The sequence below is a fragment of the Neomonachus schauinslandi genome, chromosome 1 (genome assembly GCF_002201575.2).
Source record: "Neomonachus schauinslandi chromosome 1, ASM220157v2, whole genome shotgun sequence".
Lineage (NCBI taxonomy): Eukaryota > Metazoa > Chordata > Mammalia > Carnivora > Phocidae > Neomonachus > Neomonachus schauinslandi.
The window spans coordinates 15,210,345-15,237,015 of NC_058403.1; the positions used below are offsets into that span (position 1 = coordinate 15,210,345).

Consider the following 26,671-nt stretch of genomic DNA (forward strand, 5'->3'; position numbering starts at 1 on the left):
TCAGGGAAATCCAAATCAAAACAGCAATGAGATACCACCTCACACCAGTCAGAATGGCTAAAATTAACAAGTCAGGAAACGACAGATGTTGGCGGGGATGAGGAGAAAGGAGAACCCTCCTACACTGTTGGTGGGAATGCAAGCTGGTGCAGCCACTCGAAAACAGTATGGAGGTTCCTCAAAAAGTTGAAAATAGAGCTACCTTATGACCCAGCAATTGCACCACTGGGTATTTACCCCAAAGATACAAATGTAGTGATCTGAAGGGGTACATGCACCCCAATGTTTATAGCAGCAATGTCCATAATAGCCAAACTATGGAAAGAGCCAAGATGTCCATCAATGTATATACACACTGGTATATATATATATATATATATATATATATATACACACACACTTTGGAATATTATGCAGCCATCAAAAAGAACAAAATCTTGCCATTTGCAATGACGTGGCTGGAACTAGAGGGTATTATGCTAAGCGAAATAAGTCAATCAGAGAAAGACATGTATCATATGATCTCACTGATATGAGGAATTCTTAATCTCAGGAAACAAATTGAGAGTTGCTGGAGTGGTGGGGGTGGGAGGGATGGGGTGACTGGGAGATAGACATTGGGGAGGGTATGTGCTATGGTGAGCACTATGAATTGTGTAAGACTGATGAATCACAGACCTGTACCTCTGAAACTAATAATACATTATATGTTTAAAAAAAGAAGAAGATAGCAGGAAGGGAAGAATGAAGGGGGGGGGATCAGAGGGGGAGACAAACCATGAGAGACTATGGACTCTGAGAAACAAACTGAGGGTTCTAGAGGGGACACGGGTGGGGGGATGGGTTAGTCTGGTGATGGGTATTAAAGAGGGCACATATTGAATAGAGCACTGGGTGTTTTACACAAACAATCATGGAACACTACATCAAAAACTATTGATGTAATGTATGATTAACATAATAAAATAAAATTTAAAAAAGAAAAGCTAATCACCTCCGAGGAGAAAAACAATTATCAGACAGATCTCAGACGTCTGCAGAGCAACATCCCACGCTCAACTATAAATGAGAGTAGTGTGCAATGTGCTGTCTAGTATGACAGTCACTAGCTACATATGGCCTTTGAACACTTGAAACATGGCTAACTGAAACTGGGTTGTGTTGTAAGCATAAAATACATGCTGGGTTTTGATGATTTATTAAAAAAAATAATTTAGGGGTGCCTGGGTTGCTCAGTTAGTTAAGTGTCAACTCTTGATTTCGGCTCAGGTCATGATCTCAGATCGAGCCCCATGTTTGGCTCCATGCTGGGCATGGAGCCTACTTAAAATTCTCTCTCTCCCTCTGCCCCTCCCTACTCGCACTCTCTCTCTTTCTCTTATAATAATAATAATAATAATTTTTAAATCTCATTAATAAAGTTTTAAGTTGACTACATGTTAAAAGGATATTTCAACATATTGGGTTAAATAAAATACACTATTAAAATTAATTTTATCTGTTCCATTTTTTTTTAAAGATTTTATTTATTTATTTGACACAGAGAGAGAGAGAACAAGTAGGCAGAGAGGCAGGCAGAGGGAGAGGGAGAAGCAGGCTCCCCGCTGAGCAGGGAGCCTGATGTGGCACTCGATCCCAGGACCCTGGGATCATGACCTGAGCCGAAGGCAGCTGCTTAACCGACTGAGCCACCCAGGTGCCCCTGTTCCATTTTTTAATGTGGCTACTAGGATTACAATTCTATCAGACTGTTTTGATCTACATAGTTTTTTAGGAAAGAATATAATAGCTACCCAAGATGTTTTAAAGTAATTTGTAGCAGGTATATGTTGTTTAATGTAAAAAGGGAAATTCAGTTCTTAAAACCTTTTATTGAAGAAACTACTTGATGAAATCCAGAAAAGAATCAAAATAAAGAACTCAAAATTGGAGAAGTCATGGTAAAGAGGACTAGTGAAGAGCACTGTAGGCATCTAAATATACCAAAAATGTGGAACTGTGGTTGCAAAGAAGATATTATACATCTTGACAATATAAAAAGTAACAATATAACAGGGATCAATAAACTTTTCCTAAAAAGAGCAAGAGAGTAAATAATTTAGGCTTGCCAGCCCCATCGTCTCTGTCAAGACAATTTAATTTCACTGCTGTAGTTCAAAAGCAGGAATAGACCATACATGAACAAAAGGATGTGCCTATGTTAATAGGAAAACTTTATTTACCAAAACAAACAGGACCATATTGTTCCCATCAGGACTACTCCTTTCACTGCTGTAACTCAAAAGCAGGAATAAATAATACATAAACAAATGAGCACAGGCAACTGAGCAAGTTACAATAAAACTTTATCTACAAAAACAAGCAGCAGGCCAGATTTGGTTGTAGTTTCCTAACCCTATAACAGAGGGGAGGAAAATAAATGTATTATAATAAAATCCGCATCTTCTTAGTGTGTGTTTTAAAACTATCTAAAATTGAAATACACTGTTTTTAAAACACATAAAATTCCCTTTTTAAATTTGTTTAATATATTTTCCTTTAAAGAGGAGTTTTTACAGAAAAATACCTTTGAGGATTAAGAAATCAGTCTAGGAATATTACTCAGTCATAAAAAAGAATGAAATCCTGCCATTTGCAATGACATGGATGGAACTAGATAGTATTATTCCAAGTGAACTAAGACAGAGAAAACAAATATCATATGATTTCACTCATATGTGGAATTTAAGAAACAAAACAAATGAGCAAAGGGCAGCGGGGGGAAGGAGGCAAACCAAGAAAAGACTCTTAATTATAAAGAACAAACTGGTGGTTACCAGAGGGGAGGTGGGTGGGCGGGATGGGTTAAGTAGGTGATGGGTATTAAGGGAGGCACTTGTGATGAGCACCAGAGGATGTATGGAAGTGTTGAACCACTAAATTGTACACCTGAAACTCATAGGACACTGTATGTTAACTAACTTGAATTTACATTTAAAAACATAATTAAAAAAGGAAAATCAGTCTAAAATTCATTTATTTTCTGTTTCACCTGTTTATTTTCCCTAGCAGTTCAATTCAAATAACCTTGAAATAATTTTTTTACTTTAAAAATTACTCGATTATTTTCCATGCTATAGGATTAACATATTCCATCACTGTTGCTTTTTAACTCTTTTATAACCACATACCCCAAAAAATGTGTATGACTGCATTTCTTTAAAATGGTCACTGAAAAATACTCTCGCCCGTTGATGTCACTCGGAACCAAATAACTTCAGAGTAGAAACTGACTGTGTTACCATTACGATCTGTCATGTTAGGTTCAATATTCTCCAAATCTGCCAATTGGACTTCTCTGCTTTTTCCCTGAGTTACCTGCTATTTTTCTGTATAGTGTCAGCTACACTTTAAAATAGGCCTCTGTTCGAAATAAGTCAAACAGAGAAAGACATGTATCATATGACCTCACTGATATGAGGAATTCTTAATCTCAGGAAACAAACTGAGGGTTGCTGGAGTGGGGGGTGGGGTGGGAGGGATGGGGTGACTGGGTGATAGACACTGGGGAGGGTATGTGCTCTGGTAAGCGCTGTGAATTGTGCAAGACTGTTGAATCTCAGATCTGTACCTCTGAAACAAATAATGCAATATATGTTAAGAAAAAAAAAGAAGAAGAAGGTAGCAGGACGGGACGAATGAAGCAGGGGAAATCGGAGGGGTAGAGGAACCATGAGAGACGATGGACTCTGAAAAACAAACAGGGTTCTAGAGGGGAGGGGGGGTGGGAGGATGGGTTAGCCTGGTGGTGGGTATTGAGGAGGGCACGTTCTGCATGGAGCACTGGGTGTTATGCACAAACAATGAATCATGGAACACTACATCTAAAACTAATGATGTAATGTATGGGGATTAACATAAGAATAAAAAAATTAAAAAATAAATAAATAAATAAAATAGGCCTCTGTTTTTGTTTCTTCAGCTTATGTTCTTTGGTCAACTCAGGTCAACTATCCTGATACTGCATGATACCCTCTCATATCATCTGACCCTAAAAATACATCCTTGCAAAATCAAAGAATGTGTTTTTCTTTCCGAGTCATCTTGACAGGTATCCAGTTCCCAAACTAAAGAATTATAACGAATTTCAGGAGAGCACTGGGGTGAGAAAATCCTTTCATGAAGGCCTCTGTGTCCAATCGCTGTGTACGCTCCAGTTTTTGTCCTTCAGTGAGAAAAGAGACCACCCAGTCTCTGTAGATGGAGTGCTGTCCATCAAACACAACCAAAGTCAAAAGGGACTTCCCAGTTCTCTAAGAAAAGCAACAACTGGAGCTTTATAAGAAAGTGCCAGTAACTCATAAACAACTCAGATATCTTTTACAGGGAGATTATTTCTAAAACAATAAATCTTTTGCCTGATAGTTGTTCAAACATGAACTCAAACCGCCTGAACCATTTATCAGATATCATCTTTTGGTATGATTTCTTTCTTAATCCTTGAAAAATCGTACTACAATTCTATGTGTGGCCAGAACACCTTAAACAAGATTGCCAATTATTAATTAAATGCCAGTTATTTAAATTTTAATACTTGTGATAACTTTTACCATCTATTTGAACATTCATCTAAATATAGTAGTTCAGGCCTAAAAAGAAGACAAGAAAAACTTTTCACCTGAATAATCCACATTATCTCTCACGAGTAATCTCATCTCAATAACCATCCATTTCCTGGAAATTACTGTCACTGTATTAGAAGCAGTTTCTTGAAGAAAAAAATGAAGTTCCTTGTACTGTACTGATTACATCTATTTTTCTGATCTCGTCATGGCTCTTAGACCGTGTCACCTTGGTGGCAATGTAACTTGTTGGATAATTTTTATGATAGATATATTTTATTCAAGGGCCATTCAAATATTTAAAAATAAATTTCTCTTGAAGAGAAAAATCTATTCTGGACTTCAGATAGGATAATTCTCCTGCACTCCTTAAATAGTAAGGTGCGTCATCAGAAGCAAAGCACCAAACACTTAGGGTCCCTACAGAAATATCATTTTGTTTGTTCAGCTGCACATAACCTCACATATCTCAGTCCCATGCATGCTGGGTATTTTTAGTAACCGCTCAAGTTGCTTATCTCTCTTTAGCGTATTCTTTCATAACCCTAAGAAACTTCTGCCACTCTAAAAATTTATTCCCATTTTGCTTATAGCCAGTGAGGAAGTCATCGTTTCTCCATGGATTTCCATTAAAGGAGTTTAGATAAGAGAATGAGATCATATTAGCAATGCAGGAATCACTGCGGTCAGCAGCCACAAGGATAAACATGGTGGCAACCACTCAAAGCCAATGTGGGAGTCGGAATGGCTGGGCCAGTGAGGCACATTGTTCTGCTGCAGGATGTCTTGATTCTGACATTGTGGTCAGTGGTAAAGACAAGAGTGAGTAAGGGCCATGGTGTATTTGTATCAGTATATCCAAAATATTTAAGTGCTTTCTAGATTAAAAAAAAAAAAAGTTTGTACTACTAAATAATTTTTCATCAAGCCTCAACTTTCATTCCAGGAACACAAGGAGAAGGTTGCTATATTTGGTTTTGTTTTTTTTTTTCTCTCGCCTATAAGTAAGGAAGGCAGGTGTTTAAACAGCAACGTCTGAGATCTAAATTCAATTCTAGAAGGATTTTTAGACTGATCAGTTAAATATAGAGATAATTTACTGGGTGAGGTTGTAAACTTCCCAAGTAGTATGGTTTTAAGATCCTGAGCTGTCATTAGAAAACAACTATTTACTTTGGACTTAAAAATAATTGCTTTAAAAAAACTTGGATCCAGAAACTTCAACATGTCTCTTTCATTGGTATTAACAGTCTGTCTAATATTATAGTTACAAGCATGGCCTCTGGAGCCAGAATACCTGAGTGCAAATCCCAGGACTGCCATTTATGAGCTTGGCCAAGTTATTTATGAGCTGGGTCAAGTTAACCTTTCAGTGACTCAGTTTCCGATCTGTAAAAGTATCTGCCTCAAAAAATTGTTGTAAAAATTAGATGTGTGAATTTAATGCTCCTGGCATATGGTGAGCACTAACTGTGATTGCTGCTATTAGTCTTATTGCACATCTGACATTTTACTTCTTATCAGGATAAAATTGCTTTGTTTAAATTTGATTTTCTTAATGTCTTTACAGAAATAGGCTACTATAGAAACCTGACATAGAGGCAAAGATAGACACACTATTAAATTTTGTTATTCCTTACCCACTCACTTTATGTATCCATTCATTTATTCATCTATTCATCTGGCATGTATTGAACACGTATTATGGACCTTGTATAGTGCAAGACTCTGAGGACACAAAGATAAATAAAATACAACCATCAGAGAAGAAGAGAGAGTCATATATGTTACCAAGCACATTAATGTCTCAGGTCTATGGTAGAAGAATGAAGAGCACAGTGGAGGTGTGCGTGAGGGAAAGACAAACTTCACCCTGGGGAAAGAAGGGTTAGGAAAATCTCCATTGAGGAAGAGGTGCCTGAGCTGGGTACTGAAAGAAGAGCAAAGTTCATCTGGGTCTGAGTTAGAGGGCAGAATATTACACGTAAAGAAGGACGTGAGGACAACCTCAGTGGGTAAACAGAGCCCTTCCAGCAACCTAGTGGAAAAAACTGACACAGATTTTTCCACATGCTAGATAAAATAGCATAAGAAACGATAGCCAAGCTTGAAAAAAGGAAAACAGCCCATAGTTTCAAGAAATGAAGGGGACAACCAAATGCAGAGTAGTAAATGAAACTGATATAGCAACTTCTCAGGGGTTGTTAGCCCTCCTTAGAGAGAAGCCTGAGTGTTACTATCCAGCAGGAAAAAGAGAAGAATACAGCCCATGTGAGGTAGAGAGCTGGAACTGAGATCCCTGCACTTAGCTGGGCCCATCTAGGAAAAGGGAACTAAGAAAATTCTCCCCACCAGCCTGGAGAAGTAGCAAGAAAACTTGCCATCTGCCTGGAACTCAGGGTGGGGAAAAATTGAAAACCCCACACCTAAGGCACATTTGCATATAAGGGTCCAATTTATATTTTCCCCATCAAAATCCCATGCTAAGACATTAATATAAAGCTGGTCTGAGACCCATGAAACCACTAGATAACTGGCAAAACTGGTATTTCCACCACGGAGGGCACTACTCCCATGGGGGAAAAATCAACCCCTACTGAAGATGATCTCACAATGAAATAAATTAAAAAATCACACACACACACACACACACACACACAGACTCTTGGAAACAATCCACCATCGTGAGAGAGAGTCCGTAAACATTACAAATGGAAAATTCACATTACAAAAACTAGATATAATAGATATGAACAAGACTATAAAATAAGTGAAGTTTAAATAATCAAGGAGATAAAAGTGGGAATAGAAACAACAGTGAAAGAACAAGATGATGATGAAAAAAAGACAAAGAACAGAGGTTAATGCAGCATGGTCCACTTACATATTACTTGGAGCTCAGAATCTCTACAGTGGCAGGTGGGGTGGGGGGCAAAGGCGTGGGGAAATATGGGGAGAGAATGGAGAGGAGACATCAAGAGATAAGTCCTGGGATGCCTGGGTGGCACAGTCGGTTAGGCATTGGACACTTTTCAGCTCAGGTCATGATCTCAGGGTTGTGAGATGGAGCCCTGCATCAGGCTCTGTGCTCAGCACAGAGACTGCTTAAAATTCTCTCTCCCTCTGCCCCTCCACCCTGCTATCTCTCTGTCTCTGTCCCTGTCTCTCTCTCAAATAAGTGAATCTTTAAAAAAGAGAGAGAGAGATAAGTCCTGGAAGGTAGACAGGATCAAGTTATGTAGGGTCCTGTGTCATCCTAAAAAGTTTAACTTTATCCCTCAGCAAGGAGAAGACATTAAAGAGTTTTAATCAAGAAAGTGATGAATAGATTTGTTTGAAGATTTCTCTTTGGCAGTACTTGGAAAATGAGTGAAAGGAGACAAGAATGGAAAATGGAGACCACTTGAGGTTTTTTTTTTACAGTAGACCAGATGTCTTTAATTCCAAGTTGCATTTATAGGCTAAGGAACATTCAACTGCTCTGATCAGAGTTCTAAATTTTGATTGCCCTACAAACATCAGCAGAGTTCCAGAAGCTACAGGACTGCATGGAGCATATTTGCTGTCAGATGATGCAAATATTGGGGATACAAAGGTGAACAAAACATGGGCTCTGTTTTTCTCTCCTCCAAGTGCTCATAAACTAGCAGGAGAACCAGACATGTAAATAGATAATTACACAATGTGATGTATATAAGAGAGGAATGAACAGAACGGGGGAGGCTGGGGCAGAGGAGTGTTGACAAAGGGATTACAGAGAAAGGGACATTTGAATTGAAGCCTGAAGGAAGAGTGAGAACATTCAATGCAGGAAGAATTTTGTAACCTCAATGACTCATGAATATAATACCAATATGATGAAAATTCAGGAATCACTTTCCATAAACTTGATATCTTGATGATATTCTGACATGAGTCATCATGTGGTATAAGAGAAGAATAAAACTTGATCCTTAGAGAGCTTTTGATTTAATAGAAATTCCTTATTTTGGTATAACAGAATAATTTCACAAGCCTTACACACATTCACTTATCCCTACAATAACTCTGCAAGGTTGGTCTTATTCTACCCACTTTGAGATGAAGAAATTTTTAATAGAAAAGTAATTAAAAACAAGACTAATTCACAAGAAATAACAAATGTTAGCAGCCAAGCAGAATGCGTAATGATGGTAGTGGGTCCACATTTGTTCCATCTTACAGGGAAATTCCCAACTATTCTGATCCATCTAGGCTAGGACACCATGGTTTTCTTTCCCACTTCCTGTTTTGACAAGTTGACTGTATGGTGGCAGAATATGCTACCACCAAATACGTCACTCTGGCATAAAGATTATTTTGAGTTAAAGGCAAATGAGAGGAAGTAGATGTAAGAAAAGCTCTCTGCCCTCTCCTATTTGCCTAAAAGAAGGACATAAACTTACAAAGGACCTGCCTCCTCCAAGAGAACAAAAAGTTAAGATTTAATCACAGAGACGACTTTAGACCCTTATCAGCCTGGAGATGGCACCAGAGGAAACTACATCATGAACCTTGATAGAACTAGCGTTACCTACCATTAGTTTCCCATTAATCTGCATTCCCACAATTTGCTGCCATGAAAATTCAAAAGTCCTTTTTCTTTGTCTTGTCACTTTTCTAAAAATATATTGTTCCTTTGCTAAGAGGCTATATAAGCCCAAGTTCTAACCAAATCTTTGAGTTACTCACCTCTGAGTGCTCCCATATGTAAGCATGATGCACATGTTAATAAACTTCTGTTTGTTTTTCTTTTTTTTATATCAGACATGTTTTAATCAGAGAGGTAAAAGAAAGTCTTCTCATTTGAATTAAATAAACTATTCAACTGCTAGATGACTTTTACTGGCTTAAATTTTACATATTTTGTGTTTTGTTCATTAAAAAAACAAGGATTTATAGGGGCACCTGGGTGGCTCAGTTGGTTAAGTGTCAGACTCTTGATTTTGGCTCAGGTCATGATCTCAGGGTGGTGAGATAGAACCTCACTTCCAGCTCCGTGCTGGACCTGGAGCCTACCTAAGATTCTCTCTCTCCCTCTGCAACCCACCCCCCCATGCTCTCCCTCTCTCTCAAAAAAAAAAAAAAAAAAAAAAAAACAAGGATTTATTTAAAGTTTTAAAATGTGCTAATATGAGGCTGTACTAGTGTGTGCAAATATTTAATATACAACTATAATATTTTCTTCAAATGTTCTGTATACATACTTGATAGCAATCCAGCCCACCACAACCAACCGTTACAGTATGCATGGCCACCTTGATCTGGTCTCATGGAGCCTTTCCTGGCAAAGCACAAAAGACCTTTTTTTTTTTTTTTTTTTTTTCCCAAACTGAAACTCCCTTCATTGAAAATGCTGGAGCTCACAGCCAATCCCAGACTAATGTAAAAGTCATATTTTCCATGCCCCTGGACCATTTCATTTGTTACTGAAGAAGTTCTTGTGGATCACAAAACAGAGAACCCGCTAGTGCTGGAGGCAGGATTAGTCAGTCTTTGAATATATAAGTTTAATATGGTCTCTCTTATGAAAAAAGCCTGGAAGAGGTTAGAGATGACTTATTCACTCTCATTTCCTCATGAATAATGCTCTGTATTCTCATTTAAAATTTTAAACCCTGGCAGAGTAGCTCTGGCCCCAGTTGGAGGCCAATCATGCAGCTGCCCCTCTGCTATATGGCCCTGGTCACTTCCACTCACAGGCCCATACGGGCCACACGGGCTGCCCCCTCTTGAGCTTGGGTGGCTAGTGCCTTTGTCCCTGTGCAGTAAGAGGTGAGAGCATCCAGGGCCACAGCTATGCTCTCCACCTCCTCCATGGGGGAGTGATGGGGGAAACCTACCCCAGAAGACCTGCAACCTCCACTGCCACCAGGACCAAGGGCTGCCCACAAGCTATTTTTCTCTTATTAATGTGTCTTTCATCTACCCAATTTATAGGGCCTCAGCCAGAGAACCTAGGAGAGTAGTAGGAAAAAATATTTTCTCTCCCCTGCAAGTACTCCACCTTTGTCCAGGGCACAAATAAAGGCCCAGTACCTTTAGATGGTGGGTTTTCCATGGGCAGTAACCATTTGTTCCTGAGAGCAAGTGGTTCCTGAGGGCAAATGGATCTCAAGCTAATTATGGTGCTGACTCCCTCTACATCCTGGTCCTTCCTTCACTTCCCTGGCTCCATTCGGGCAAGTCTGTCCCTCCACACCTTCCTTTCACAGCCCCGTTGCCCTTCCTCTGCCCTTCTCACAGCCTCAGCCCCAAACTTATGAAGTGTTTATAAGTAAGCATCTGAAAATGCTTGCATTGGTGTTTGATTAAAGTCTGGGGATTCCCCGGAGTTCAAGTGAAGGTAAAACACAGAAAGAAGGGGAAATACACAGAAATCAGATTAATATTCAAGCTAACTCTGCCATATGTGCTATAGCCTAAAGAGGCAATTGGAGTTCAGAGGAGGCACAGCTAATTTAAATGTAGGATATGTGCCAAGGCCAGAGCTGGTTTGGGATGGAAAAGAGGCTTTAGAGAGGAGAAAGAAGTTTATACATTTGAGAACTGAATGGGATCCTAGAGATCTTGGAGTCTGTTCTCCTGCCACCCCCACGCCTTAATCTTGACAGAGAGCCATATAAGCCAAGATCCAGCTTGGACCACGTGGAGCCCTGTGAGAGACAGACCTACCAGAGAACATCATTAATGTCAAGAAACAGTGGGAGAACAGGAGGACACAGAGAAACATAATCTGTGAATAATGAGCTTCCTCTGACAAGCAGAGTGAGTATTACAATTTTATTAAGTACGTAATTCCTGCCCATTAAAAAGTCCATTGTCTTGATGACCTGGGAGACACTAGGGGAACAGATTGTTCTTAAAAATGTACTCTTTGCTTGAACAGCCAATATTAATTGTTTCTTCCCACTCACAAGTACATTAAACCCAGTGGGATTTAAATTGCTTTCTCTTAGTGAGGAAGCTTCCTCTTGGTTTTAAATTATACGTCTGCTTGGACGTTAAATCCTTAGGCCACTAGCAAACTACTGAGAAGACTATTATTCCACCATAATATACTCTCATTCAAATATGTAAAAATACTTTGAGTTCTGGGGAAAAATAGCCATGCACAAATAAACTCTAAGTGCAGAATTAAGTGAGATCAGTAAACCATTCTTAGTTGAGTACGAGAGCTGGCAAACTAGATCCCTGAGGCCAAATCTGTGTGCCACTTGTTTTTGTAAATAAAGTTGCATTGGAACACAGCCACACCCAATCATTTATGTATTATCAACTTTCCTGCTATAATGGCAGACTTGAGAAGTTGTGAAAGAGACTGGATGGAGTGCAAAGTGTAAAATATTTACTATCTGGCCATCTACCAAGAGTTTGCCAACTCCGGGTTAGTCTTAGTTCTGTTACTGCAAAATGTGATTCAGAATACATCCCAATCCTACCTAGTTCCCTCTATCTAATAAACATTTACTGAGCAACCTACTATTTGGTAGACACCAAAGTAGAAGCTAGGAGGGGGCGAGAAGGGGGGAAGTACAAAGATGAATAAGACAAGACTCCTGCCAAGCAAGGGGTAACATGAGTAATTTCAAGGTGTGTTCAATACAGAGATAAAAGTGTGCTCTGACGCTATGAAGCCAAAATAGGAGAACTTACCGGAAACTGGAGAAGGCATTCTGGAGACATCAGACTGCAGCCAAGTGACAAAGAACGAGTAGCAGCTAGTCAATGGAAAGGGCTAAAAGGAAACCGGAGGACTTAAGAGCCTGTGCTGGCTGTCCAAAGCCAACATTTGGCTTTCCTTTTTGCATTTCTGCTGTAACAATCTTTGTGGAGATAATGCACACACCAGGCCCGGAGACAGGGAACGTTACAGAGTTCCCATAGTTCACTTCAAGGACTTGCAATTTAAAGACTATTGAAGGAAACAATTAAAAGCTTTACTGTTAAACCTGTGTCAAATGAAGTCTTTGTCTCCATGAAATTCTAGTCATGCTTTTTAAAGCCACTTAGAACTTACTGATTAATAATTCTACTTGTAGGGCGCCTGGGTGGCTCAGTTGGTTAAGCGACTGCCTTCAGCTCAGGTCATGATCCTGGAGTCCCAGGATCGAGTCCCGCATCGGGCTCCCTGCTCGGCAGGGAGTCTGCTTCTTCCTCTGCCCCTCCCCCCTCTCATGTGCTCTCTTTCTGAAATAAATAAAATCTTTAAAAAAAAAAAAATAAATAATAATTCTACTTGTAAAAAATATAAACATATTTTTTTAACATGTAAAAATCTGGGGAATCGCCACAGGTGATGAAATAAAGCTTTTTTGGTCTCATTTTTGGCTGCACCCCCAAAACCAATTCAATGAGTTCAATAACCCCATAGAAAAAATTCTATGTAAACTTGTCTAGATGGTGTGAATTGAAGAGAACAGAAAAGGTCTGTATCTTCTTCACCAGCTCCCATCCTGCCTTCAGTTGCAGCCCTTTGAGGCACTCCTATAGGTTAGCCCAGCTAATTTCCAAAGGCCATGTACTGTTTAGGAGTGTACATCTGATACCTGAAAGGTATCACACATTAATGTCTTTCCTTTTACTGAGAACACTAGTGGGAATTATTTTTTCTGACTACTTACTAAAAAGTAAAACCTAAGGGCCTAGGACAAAAGACCACAAATCTTGTCAGGGTTTAGGAGAGCAGGAAAGATCCTGAGCATAAGACACTGCACTGGAAGATTTAAATGAATTGTATGTTTAAAAAAAAAAGAGGGCCAGAGGGATGCCTGGGTGGCTCAGTCGGTTAAGTGTTGGACTCTTGATTTTTGGCTCAGGTCATGATCTCAGGGTCATGGGATTGAGCCCTCTGTGGGGCTCTGTGCTTAGGAGGGAGTCTGCTTGCAAGATTCTCTCCCTCTGCCCCTCGACCCCCCACTACCCTCCACCCTGTGCACATGAGTGCATACACACACACACACACACACACACACAAGCGTACCCACTCTCTCTCTCAAATAAATAAATCTTAAAAAAAATAAAAGGCCAGAGAACAAATAGGAAGTATAAAGATTGAGGACTTGTTTTTCCATATGTAGGATCTATGAATGTGTGTCTGGTCTGTGTATTTGTGTTTCTATGTTTGGCAGGGGTAGGGGTTTCAGAGGGAAGAAAGTCGGGATAGTACCAAAAAGAGGAAAGAACAGGTGGGCAGAGGTTATCAGATAAACTTTCCCACATTCCAATTTTGCTTAGCCATTTTTTAAAATCATCTTAATTCTATAGGTAAAGTGTAATATGCAAAACATGGTGAAGGTCTTTCCACATACTAGTATACACAATGGCAACTATTTGGAGGTGATTTGTGGTCAACAGGAGATGAATATTGGTATTTTTCCATTTTGAGCATCATCCCTGAGGTCTTTTTTAGTGTATTTATATCCCTTGCTTTTTATAAATCTTGTGCCTCCAAATTTTGAGATTGCTTCCACCAGATGCCAATTAATTCTCTCAGTTCAGTGAGGTTATCATGGTACACTCTAACTCAAGCCCTAAAGGGAAGCATTAGAACATCTGTGCATGATTCTCTAAGGGGTGACTCAAAACTTACCTAAACCACCTCCCTGCAGCTTCTATACTTCTATAGGAGTAAGAAGATTATTAAGTATACATTTATATGTTAGTCTTGCCTCCCAACAGAGAGTGGGAGGAGGGCTTCTCTCCTTTTCTCAAGCTGTCTTAACTCAGGCTGCTGTAACAAAAATATCATAGACTGGGTGGTTTAAACAACAGACATTGATTTCTCACAGCTTTGGAGGCTGTGAAGTCCAAGATCAAGTTGCCAGCCAGTTCAGCTCCTGATGAGAGCTTTCTTCCTGGGTTTGTTATCACAAGCAAGTTCTCGCCTGTCTCTTCTTATAAGGGCTCCATCCCCATGATGTAATCACCTCCCAAAGGTCCTATCTCCTAATACCATCACACTGGGGTTTGGGGCTTCAACATATGAATTTGGGGGAAGGCACATTTAGTACATAGCACATGCCAAATGGTTCTTCAAAAGAACCACTATAGGGACTGGCACACCTGTGGGCTGAACTTTCGAGTACCTGCAAACAAGATCTGTGAGACAAATATGCAGGAAAGGAGAGCTGACAGAGGGCTTAAAAGAGGATTGTTTTCCACTTTGGTCCCTAATACGTCCAGCCTGTTCAGAAATTGATTCTTCGTCTAAAGCATAATTATCAAGTAATGAAACTGGTTTTCCTATGTGGTCTATAATCCAATCTTGAACAAAGGCCCAATGAAAGGATGGTGTTTTAAGAAACACAATTAGTATTACATTTAAAATAAGGAAAGAGCTCACAGGGGGCTTCTTAGCAGACCACTCGTGCTAGTTCATGATCTCCAATCTTCCCTGGTGGTGCTGGCAGGTAGGCAGTGTATACACCTAAAAATTGGGTCCTTTGGGGCACCTGGGTGGCTCAGTTGTTAAGCGTCTGCCTTCGGCTCAGGTCATGATCCCAGGGTCCTGGGATGGAGCCCCGCATCAGGCTCCCTGCTTGGTGGGAAGTCTGCTTCTCCCTCTCCCACTCCCCCTGCTTGTGTTCCCTCTCTCGCTGTGTGTCTATCTCTGTCAGATAAATAAATAAAATCTTTTTAAAATAAATAAATAAATAAATAAAATAAAAATTGGGTCCTTTATTTAGCTTAGTCTCAAATTTCAAATGCCAGTCAGAAAAGGATAAATCAAAGGACTTGATAAAGTCACTCAGAATTAATAGAAATAGGGGCGCCCGGGTGGCTCAGCAGTTAAGCTGTCCAACTCTTGGTTTTAGCTCAGGTCATGATCTCATGGGTCATGAGACTGAGCCCTGCCTCAGTCTCCACCCTCAGCATGGAGTCTACTTGAAGACTCTCTCCCTCTGCCCCTTCTTGGACTTGCACACACATGAGCGCACTCTCACTCTCTCTAAAATAAATAAATAAATCTTTTTTTAAAAAAACATAATATAAATGAAAAGAGAAAATGGCAAACCTACAGCATCAGCAGTGATTTCTCTTCACTGTGCTCAGGTTTTCCTTGGTCCTTTTTTGTATACCAGTCAAGCCCTCCCCATAGACTACAGATGTGAGGGTTATCCTGGACTTTATGTCAAGCATTTCTATCACTTGGACAACATTGTCTAGTGGACCACTTAATGTCATTATTTTCAAGAAAATATCTCTAAGCAATGGCATTGCAAAATATTATAAAATTTGTTCTCATCTGAGGTACAAAATGGTTTTTTTTCTAAATCTGTGACCTAGAAAATAACATTAAGAAATAAAAATATTGCTGTAAATTTTAAATTCACAATGGAAAGAAAATATTCCTAGAGCTGAATTGTCTAACACAATAGTCACTGACCACTGTAGCTACTTATTTTTTTTTAATTAATTAATTTATTTTAGAGAGAGAGAGTGTGTGTGCATGGGGGCCTGGCAGAGGAAGAAGGAGAGAGAATCCAAGTAGACTCCCCGCTGACTGCAGAGCCCCATGAGGGGCTGGATCTCACAACCCTGAGATCATGACCTGAGCTCAAATTAAGAGTCTGAACATATTTGAAGTTTAACCAACTGAGCCACCCAAGTGCCCCCCACTGTAGCTCTTTAAATTTAAATCAAAGTAAAAATAAATATTCAGCTTCTCCATCCTATTAGCCGTGTTTCAAGTGTTCAAGAGCTACATGTGGCTAGTGGCTACCATTTTGGACCGCGTAAATATGGAGCACTGTCATCATTACAGAAAGCAATATTGGACAACACTATTCTAGAGTTTGGAGCCAATCATTTTTGACACTGACGAAACAACTCCTGTTTTCTCTGCATGACTAAATTCTTAATATTTTAATCCTCAGTGAATTTGAGCTTTTGTAAAGTATGAAGGTATGTGATATCAGAGGCTTGTAAGAACAAATTATTATTCCTCATTTTAGAGACAGACCTAATTCCCTTAATAACTTTATTTTAAAACAGCCTTATTAGGGTCAAAGGATAGGCAAAAATCCAGAGTTGCAACACTTTTTCCTAGAAGCTTAATGTCTTTCAGATTTCTTGCAAACCATAATAATTAGCACTGGGGAATTTAAAATGTTAAGTTAGTGACTTCATACATTTAGCTGGTTCTCCGAGGCTTTCATGGTTTCTCTGCTAAACACGGAATGCACTTCTTTGTATCACATTCTTTTCCCATATTTGCAATTCTCACTTCCTTTTTACATGATACATGTTTTAAAATATTAAGGCTACTCTATTCACTGACATGAATAGATATGTGTGCAAGGGTTGAAGAAAAGAGAACTTTCCAGAACATTTTTGGAATTCTGTGATCTTACGGGCTAATAAACTTAGAGACCTGGTATTTGCTTAGAACAAGGACTATTATGTGTTTTGAATGTTTTAGATTTCACTATACAGCTCTTCTTCCCCACAAAAGAACAAATGAGTAAATCTTTGTCAGAATTTAAATTTTCCTCTCACTGCTTCCTCTGGAAATACTTGGAGGACGGGGTCATCAAAACCTACATTCATTGTCTAATGAAAATGTAGTCAAATCTCAGACATTTTAGCTAAGGTCTAGCCCAAATATGTTATTTAATCTGCCTTCGGTGGAAAAAAAAAACTGATATTTAACCTATAGATTCTCATTGTTATTTTTTATTTTTTTATTTTTTTTGAGGGAGAGAGAGAGTGTGTGTGCCCAGAGCGGGAGGGGCAGAGAAGAGGGAGAAAGAAACTCAAGCAGACTCTGCACTGAGCAGGGAGCCTGACACTGGGCTCATCCCAGGATCCTGAGAACATGACCTGAGCTGAAATCAAGAGTCGGCCACTTAATTGACTGAACCGCCCAGGCGCCCCTTGTGTAATGTTTATTGCGGCTACCACTGCATGGTTCTGACAGTCAGACATCCAAAAATAAATTATTGTGATAAAGAATGTTATTTTTAATATATGCAGAATTTATATTTTTAACTCTTAGGAACTTTTTTAAATGGAAGGAGATCATTAATACACTCCCCACCCTTTCCTACAATTAAAGAAAGACTTAGAGAGACCGACTTTAGAAAACTAATTAATAGTGTTACGCAATTTAGGGAATGTTATTAATTTTCAAAAGTTTACTATGATCCTCATAGAATTTTCCCAGACCCAGCCATAATGTTGGTATAAAACAGACCACATAGGATATTGGAATTCAGAGAAGGGTAAGAGAAACAAAAGTTTGCATAAAAATAATGGCAAAGATTTTCCGGAAAGGGAAGCATCCCAAGGAATTCTGGATGGAGTAGGCAGTGAGAAAAGGAAATAACAGGGGAAAATGCTGTAATCAGTGCTTTTCAGACTTTAAAATGCATGGGAATCACACCTCACCCAAATGAAGCTTTTGATGAAATAAATCTAGATTAGGGCCTGAGACTCTGCATTTCTAAAACGCTCCCAGGTTTTGAGTAAGAAAGCCACGGTAGATTCAACTACTAACATCAGGACATAACTCACATTTACACTGATGCTTTGTTATCTAAGATTGGCCCTCAAATGGTTTCCCTCATTTGATCATAAATGAATGAAATCGAACTCTGTGAAATATCTGGTCTTGTACATCAACTCAATCTTCTACACCTGTCCCTCCCAAGCTGGATAGCATTAGATATGCCAGTAATACAAATGTTCCAGGCTCAAAGAAGTTTGGAAAATGTTGAGTCAAACACAGATAAGTTTCTCTACTGTAAGACTCTCAGAGCCTTTAACACATTGTACATTATGAATCTTCAAGAGAGAGAATTGACCGCACATAATGCTTTCTTCCTAAACTATTAATACTTCCTGGAGAAACTTGCCTACAAGGTGAATAATGATGTATTGACAAGTTCTGAAGTCTCAGTGGTTCTTAAGTTCATAGATACTACTTTGGTCAGTGTAACTGGTGACCTATACTTAAGGGAAAGAGTTTTCAAAGATGGTCAAGGCAACAGGTCAGAAATTATGATGACCTTTATACGAGTCAATCAGACGGAGCTAAACAGAGAATACTAGTGTAGAAAACACTGGAAAGAGCATGATGCTGAGAATGTACAGAAGGCATGTTATAGAAGTAAGATGTTTGAAAACCACCCTTTCATATGGCACAGCATAGCTGTACCCTCTAAAGAAATGATAGTGGCAAACAGGACAGCCTAGTCCGCTGTGTACCGAACAGAAACAGAATGGCTCATCATAAGTAAGAGCAGAAGTACCCCACCCAGAGACACAGTTTAAAGAGAAGTTTTCCAGTCATGCCATACAGTGCCTTGTGATCACTGCCTTTGCATGCAAGGGCAAGAGGAAATGTTTTCCAGCGTAAGATCTGCGAAGACTCATCTCCTCTCTGTCTGCCATAACAACTGGGAGAGATCTTCTATCTGTATAAAATATGTGAAACCCAAAGCTTCAAGAAATACTTCTCTGACATCTCTTTAAACTGGTTATGTTGAAATAAATAGTAGATTGAAGTTTTGCCTAGAGCAAAGAAGCTTCAACCAAACTGACTTTCTCTTTTACACAAATGTAGAATTGGATGATTCCCAACTTCAGGAGGAAGTAACAAATATACTCTTATGATAAGTGAATTGCCCTGATATCAAAGACCCTTCTCATGAACCTGGGATGTAATGGTTCTCAAAATGTAATTATATCCGAATCACCTGGAGAGCTTATTAAAACAGATTCTTGGGCACCCACCCTGGAGTTTCTGATTCAGTTGGACTGGGATGGAGCCTGAGGATTTGCATTTCTAACAAGTTTTCAGGTGATGCCCCCACTGGCGGCCCAAGATCCACACTTTAAGAACACTGCTGGAATGGAAGGAGTCTTAGTGATCACTTGGGCCTCACAGATGAAGAGTCTGGGTCACATAAAAGAAATTATGCCCAAAGGTGGGGTCATAAACAGCCCCCTTGACCACATGTCTGTGTGCCATTCCTGTGCTCTCCACTCCTGCATCAGGAAAAACTGTGAAAGACTTTGATGGGGGTCAAAAAAGATGACCACGTGTCCTGTCCATCTACCCTTCTTTTTTTTTTTCCCAAGCCAAACTGTATGTCCATCTACCCTTCTAATGCATCTTTGCTTTCACTGTCTTTCAGCTATTTTACAGCTCTGAAAGTGGTAGAAAACTGATCATAATGCAAATAATTGTTTTCTGAAGAAATGCAAGTGAATTGGGATCTGCGAAATACAATTGGTTGTTGGGCTGTCAGTACTAACAAAATATACATCATACATAAACCTAGACAGCATTCTCAATTGCCTGTGTATGCATGTGTGTTCTTTCAATACCCTCTTGAATTTGTAACAACTTGTAATGAGTTAAATAAATGAGTTAAATAAAATCTTTGGCATGTGCTTATTTAATATTTGTATTGATTTGAGTATCATGATTTTACCTTTAAAAAAAATTATCTTTTAACCTCCTAAAAAAAAGAAAAGGAAAGAGTGCTTTTTGAATGGCAGAATAAGGACTTACAAAAATCTGCAATAAAACTCCGGCAAATGTCAAAATCAATTTTTCCATATTCTGGACATTAACTAAAGAATTACAAAATTCCAAATTGTGTTTATCAAGAAAAATGGCTGAATCTTGGTAAGAACCATCTTCCCCTCCGCAGCTTCATGGTAGCCTTGAGGACCAAAAACTGTGATAGCCATGCAAACCAGCAATCTAACTGAAGAGGGTAGGATGGGTTTGGAACTTCCCAAAATCCCCATAATTGTCAACATTTGACCAGCTTATGGCAAGTTTATTGAAAATCCCCATTCTCAAGACATGTCTTTATTTGACCTGACTCAGAACATGCTCTGTACCAACATCCCTGATTCTAGGGAATTTGAAAGAAAAAAAAAAAATCAGTGACAATTGTTTTAACATTGCAGCTGCCTGAGATGATGTTACTAAATGGGACTAATCAAAACACCTAAAAAGAACAGGGGAAGGCAAAGTCCGTAAGGGACTTTGAAAAGCTCACAGGCTTTCTTGGAAATCTAGAAGAACATGTGCAGGGCTGTGTGCATACACAGAAGAGACTTAAGAAGGTCCTAATCTCTCATCTCTAGCTTGCCTTGAGGCTCTGCACAAGCTAAGGCCAGCAAGATCACTGAAGATATAGGCCAACACACAAAGACTGGGAAAGTTATTGGTTCAAAGCATTTATGGAAATCTCTGTCTAATCATTAGCTGACCACTAAGCTAACCAGGCAGAGACTTCAATGGCCACATATGACAAATAACACAGGATTTACAGAAAGAGTGCTGGAAAGTCACTAAACAAATGAATAAACAAACAGCAACAATACAACAAAAACAAAAGACAGCAACAACAAACCCTGGGGAAAGCATCTGTTTTCCAGAGTTGCCACAGTATATTGTTTAGAGCAGAAAAATATGAGACACACAAAGAAACAGGAATGTATAGCCCAGGCAAAAGAAAACAACCAGTCAATTATCCCTAACAAAGTCCAGACTTTGGACTTCTTAAACAGAGTTTAAATTACCTGATGAACTAAAGGAAACTATGTTTAAAGAATTAAAGGAAAGTATGAGAATAATTCGAAACACAATCAAGAAAATAATTCCATTTACAAAAGAAAAAAATTAGAAATAAATTTTTTAAAACACAAGATTTATATACTGCAAATCTACAAAATGTCAGTGAAAGAAATGAAAGAATACCTAAATAAATGGAAAAACATCCCATATTCATGGATCAGAAGGCACTATTATTGTTAAGACGGCAATATTCCACAAATTGGTCTATTCATTCAACCCAATCCCCCTCAAATTGCCAGCTGTTATTTTTTTGCAGAATTTGACAGGTTGATCTTAAAATTTATAGGGAAACACAATATCCAAAGCAATCTTCAAAAAGATTAAGGAACTTGTAGGATTTGTTTTTCCCCCTGAGAGAATGGAAGCATGCACAGGCCAGAGGAGGTGGGGAGGTGGGGGGGCAGGGACAGAGGTTGAGGGAGAGAGAGAATCTTTTTTTTTTTATTATTGTGTTATGTTAGTCACTATACAGTATATCATTAGTTTTTGATGTAGTGTTCCGCAATTCATTGTTTGCGTATAACACCCAGTGCTCCATGCAGTACATGGCCTCCTTAATACCCATCACCGGGCTAGCCTCTACCCCTACCCCCTCCCCTCTAAAACCCTCAGTTTGTTTCTCAGAGTCCATAGTCTCTCATGGTTCATCTCTCCCTCCGATTTCCCCCCCTTCATTTTTCCCTTCCTTCTCCTAATGTCCTCCATGCTATTCCTTATGTTCCACAAATAAGTGAAACCATATGATAATTGACTTTCTCTGCTTGGCTTATTTCACTTAGCATAAACTCCTCCAGTCCCATCCATGTTGATGTAAAAGATGGGTATTCATCCTTTCTGATGGCTGAGTAATATTCCATTGTATATATGGACCACATCTTCTTTATCCATTCATCTGTTGAAGGGCATCTCAGCTCTTTCCAGTTTGGCTATTGCGGACATTGTTGCTATGAACATTGGGGTGCATATGGCCCTTCTTTTCACTACATCTCTGTCTTTGGGATAAATACCCAATAGTGCAATTGCTGGATCATAGGGTAGCTCTATTTTTAATTTTCTGAGGAACCTCCACACTGTTTTCCAAAGTGGCTGTACCAACTTGCATTCCCACCAACAGTGTAAGAGGGTTTCCCTTTCTCCACAACTGGAGAGAGAGAATCTTAAGCAGACTCCAGATCCAGTGCAGAGCCCAACACAGGGCTCCATCTCATAACCTTGAGATCATGCCTGAACCAAAATTAAGAGTCAGATGCTTAACTGACTGAGCCACCCAGGCACCCCAAATTTGTAGGATTTAGACTTCCCAGTTTCAAAATTATTTATTACAAAGCTACAGTAATAAAGTCATAAAGACAATTATGTACTGGTATAATTCAATGGATAAACAATAATCTTTTCACTCTCTTGGGTCCTTGCTTCTAAGATAACCAAGAAAAGAAGGAATAATGGCCATGCCAGAAAGGGCTCTGGCCAAGTGCAGCCTGTTTGCTGCACCAACTCTGCCTGTTGTGTGCCCAAGGGTAAGGCCATTAAGAAGTTCATTATTCATAACATAGTAGAGGCCACTGCCTTCAGAGACATTTCCATAGCAAGTGTCTTTGATGCCTATATGCTTCCCAAGCTGTGTATGAATCTACATCACTGTGTGAACTGTGCCATTCACACAAGGTAGTCAGGAATTGCTCTCATGAAGCATGGAAGGACCAAACACCCTCACTCTGATTTAGACCCAAGGGTGCTACCCCACAACTTCCATCAAAGCCCATGTAAGGAGCTAAGTCCTTAAGGACTAAAGAAAAACTGTTCTTTAGTTAGACAAAAAATAAAATGAAGAACCAACTTTAAACACACACACACACAACAACAACAATAATCTTTTCAACAAATAGTGTTGGAACAACCGATGCAAAAGAATAAAATTGAACCCCCTACCTCACACCATATATAAAATTAACTATATGGTTTACAAATATTACCTCCCATTCTGCAAGCTGTCTTTTCATTTCATTGAACATGTCCCTGGTAATCAAACTGGAAAGCCAAATGTGTCTTCCCCACAGAAACAATACTACATATATGTCAGCCACGTGGGGGTGGAATATGCTTGGGTGAGCCAATCTAGGAGCAATTTTAGAGGATGTGTAAGAAATGGCAACTACATTCCCACTTCCAAACAACTAGCTTATAAACAAATTTAGATCAGACCCATTCTTCTGCTCTTTAAAGATTTTTTTATGCGGGTACTTTCTAATGTTGTTTTTAATCAAATCAATGCTGCATTCCTACAGAAAACTCCTGAACATATGTTCTGAAATTTTACCTCCTGTCACCCAGAGTAGAGAGGAAGACGGAGCAGGGGTTTTCCTGAATCTGTGGCAATCGTAATGACTCGTGCTACTTCCTTATTCTAACCCTCTCTATGAGTGGGGTGGAGAAAGCTCACAGTCAGTCCTGGGGGAAACCATCTTTACTGCGAGCGTGTCCTTGGTGTAGTGATTGCTTTTTGTTTTCCTTTTGCCACAATGCAAAATGAGGAAATAAAAACGCAGAGCAAGACAGAGTTTAGAACCGTAACTATAGGACAACAAAAAAGAGTCATCCGTAAAATAAATGCAACATATATTAAAATGAATTCCTGAGTGTATGCTATCGAGAAAGTCAAACTCAGCATATTTCTTTGTACAGTCAGGTACTAAATGACTCTTTAATCATATAAAGTCAATAAAGAGAACAGAGGTGAAGAAGAAGAGGAGGATGAGTGCAAAGAGGGGGTAAGTGTGAACATAATTTTCCAACGTGGGTAGTCCAGATAGTATCTCAGTTCCCCAAACGCTGTTGTTTTGTAATTTCATTGCATTACTCTTTCAGATGTTTTCTCTCTGAATGGCTAGAAGTCAACAGTTCCAGACTCCAAATCTGTCTGTTAAAGCAAAGCACTCAAGTCCTTTCCAATTCACTCATAAAAAGAGGAATAATTGAGGGTTTTATACCTTAAGAGATTTCTCGAAGCATTGCACAGAGACTAAGCATCAGCAATTATGTAAAGCTATTCATAACTTAAAACTGAGGGGGAAAGAAGCCAAGTCGTTGAGGAAACCAGAGCCAAAAAAGGATTGCTATTTAGTTCACTGAACCATGCTGCTTTTGAAATACTATAATTCAGATCATTCAATAAAACTTGTTTGGCTAAAGTTTCCTTTTCTTTATTAAAAAAGAAGGACTTAGAGAAAAGAAAGCATGAACCGTTATTCCATAAAATAGGTATAATTATACCCGACTGTATGTGGTGGTATGAAAAATAAATTTAAAAATTTATAGGTAAAAGACCTAACACAGTGTCTGGCACATGTTAAGGAATCAGTAAGACTTGACTGCCATAGTTTTTATTATTATTGCTGGTATTAGCATGCCTATTATTATGGAGGTTGATCTGTGAGTGACAGGGAGGTTGCTGCCAGTTAGAGAACTGGTCTAAATCATTCAGAATGCTTATATTGTATTTCACGGACATGTACAGAAAATAGAATAATATTTCAGTTTTTGCATCAACATATAATTAGTTAGTGCCAGATCCTTGAATGAATCCTTAATTTTTATGCTATTGTTCAAAATGAATTTCAGTGCCAAATTTCTGTGTGTGAGTCTTGGACCCCAACAACTAATTTATTCACTAATTTCTAAATCTTGAGTTATTTATCATTATAAAGATGTCATATGCCCCAAAAGCACCCTTTTTTAAAAAGATTTTATTTATTTGAGAGAGAGAGCACAAGCACAGGGTTGGGGAGGGGGAGGAAGAAGCAGACTCCCCTCTGAGCAGGGACCCTGACATGGGGCTCAATCCCAGGACCCCGGAATCATGACCTGAGCCTAAGGCAGCCACTTAACCAACTGAGCCACCCCAAAAGCACCCTCTAAAGAAAGACTACATGAGAAAAAAGGGGACAACAGACTTTGAAATTTTCTAAGCATCCTCTAGCTCATCCATCTGGGTTATCTATGCGTTTGTTTGCCTCCAATGAGGACATTTCACAACCTTTTAGATACAGAAATTAACTTGTGGAAAATTTATTGTAATGCAAACAATTCCTGTCCATAAAAATGCAAATTGTATTCCTGTGGCTATTGACCAGTTTTACCAGTTTTGCATGTATTTGAGAATTCATGTCACATTCTTTATCTGACTATAAACGTGTGGTTCTCTTTTAAACGGGCTACAACATCTGTTGGTCCCTCATTAATTCCTGAGTTAACTAAAATCTTTGATACATGTTTATTTTATATTGTATGGAGGTCATAATTTTATCTTCATTTAAAATCTCTCCTTCAATAAGCATAAGCATCAAGTTTACATGACTTCCTGAGGAACACATCTGAAATTCAAGCACAGAACCTTCCCCACGAATGTTCCAGTCAAGGCCAGAATTAGCCCTTTTTCCTGTCACTTCTGGATAGTCATTGTCAGAAAGTCAGTCAGTCAAAGATGGCTGTCGAAGCTTAACAAGTGAAGAATAGTGTCCTGGGCATTTTTAAATAGCTTTTTCTATATAGGAAAAGCCTGCAAAGTTTCTAAGGCAATGTACAATGAGTTGTTGAGGGAAAGTAGGTAAGAACCCCAGGGAAGTAAGATCCCTCTAGAGGGCTTCCTGGAAAGAACATTTGGAAGCCAGATTTGGGCTCAAAGAGGATTCAGCTCACAAGAATGTATTCAAAGCTAACACTCTTTGAGGTTTTAAACTAAAATTTGGTTAATGTCTTATGAGAAAGCAAAGCATTGAAAAGCATTTTGTTTTCCTATTTTATCATTATGGTTGTTTAAAATACAGGAATAGAGGGGCACCGGCTAGCTCAGTTGGAAGGGTGTGCGACTCTTGATCTTGGGGTCATGAGTTCAAGTCCCACACTGGGTGTAGAGATTACTTAAATAAATAAACTTTAAAAATAAAATAAAATATAGGAATAGAACCATTTAGATTCTAGGAAGTATGTTGCTAAAATTTCGGGGCTTTCTGCTTACTTTAATCTTACATAATTACAGAATTGAATATTTTACAACTCTAATACCATTCCACTTATGTAAGTAAAGTTTTATATAATTGAAATAATTATGTGGGAGGAATTTAGTCAACCCAACTATGTAACCATTCACGTAGGTTATAGAATTATAAAGACATTTAAAACATATTTCTATGTGAATGTGTAGTGTTTCTAACAAAAGTGGTATCAAACTATAATCATATAAGTAGCTGAAGATTATAAATAATGACCATTTAACGAATATGACTAATTATATTAGTGGGTGTATAATAAAAAAAGAAGCAAGTATGAGAATTTAAGTATGTGTCATCAAAGTGGAACATTTAATAAAAGATTACAAAAACCTAATGAGAGCTTTTTAGAATTAATACAATATGTTTTTAAACTAAGAATACTTTTTATTGTGAGTATTCTC

At 38.8% G+C, this 26,671-nt stretch overlaps 1 pseudogene; it reads left to right on the plus strand.

Moving 5' to 3' along the window:
- The first annotated feature begins 16,520 nt into the window (after positions 1-16,520).
- LOC110570095 lies at positions 16,521-22,989 on the plus strand (annotated as a pseudogene).
- The last annotated feature ends 3,682 nt before the right edge of the window (positions 22,990-26,671 follow it).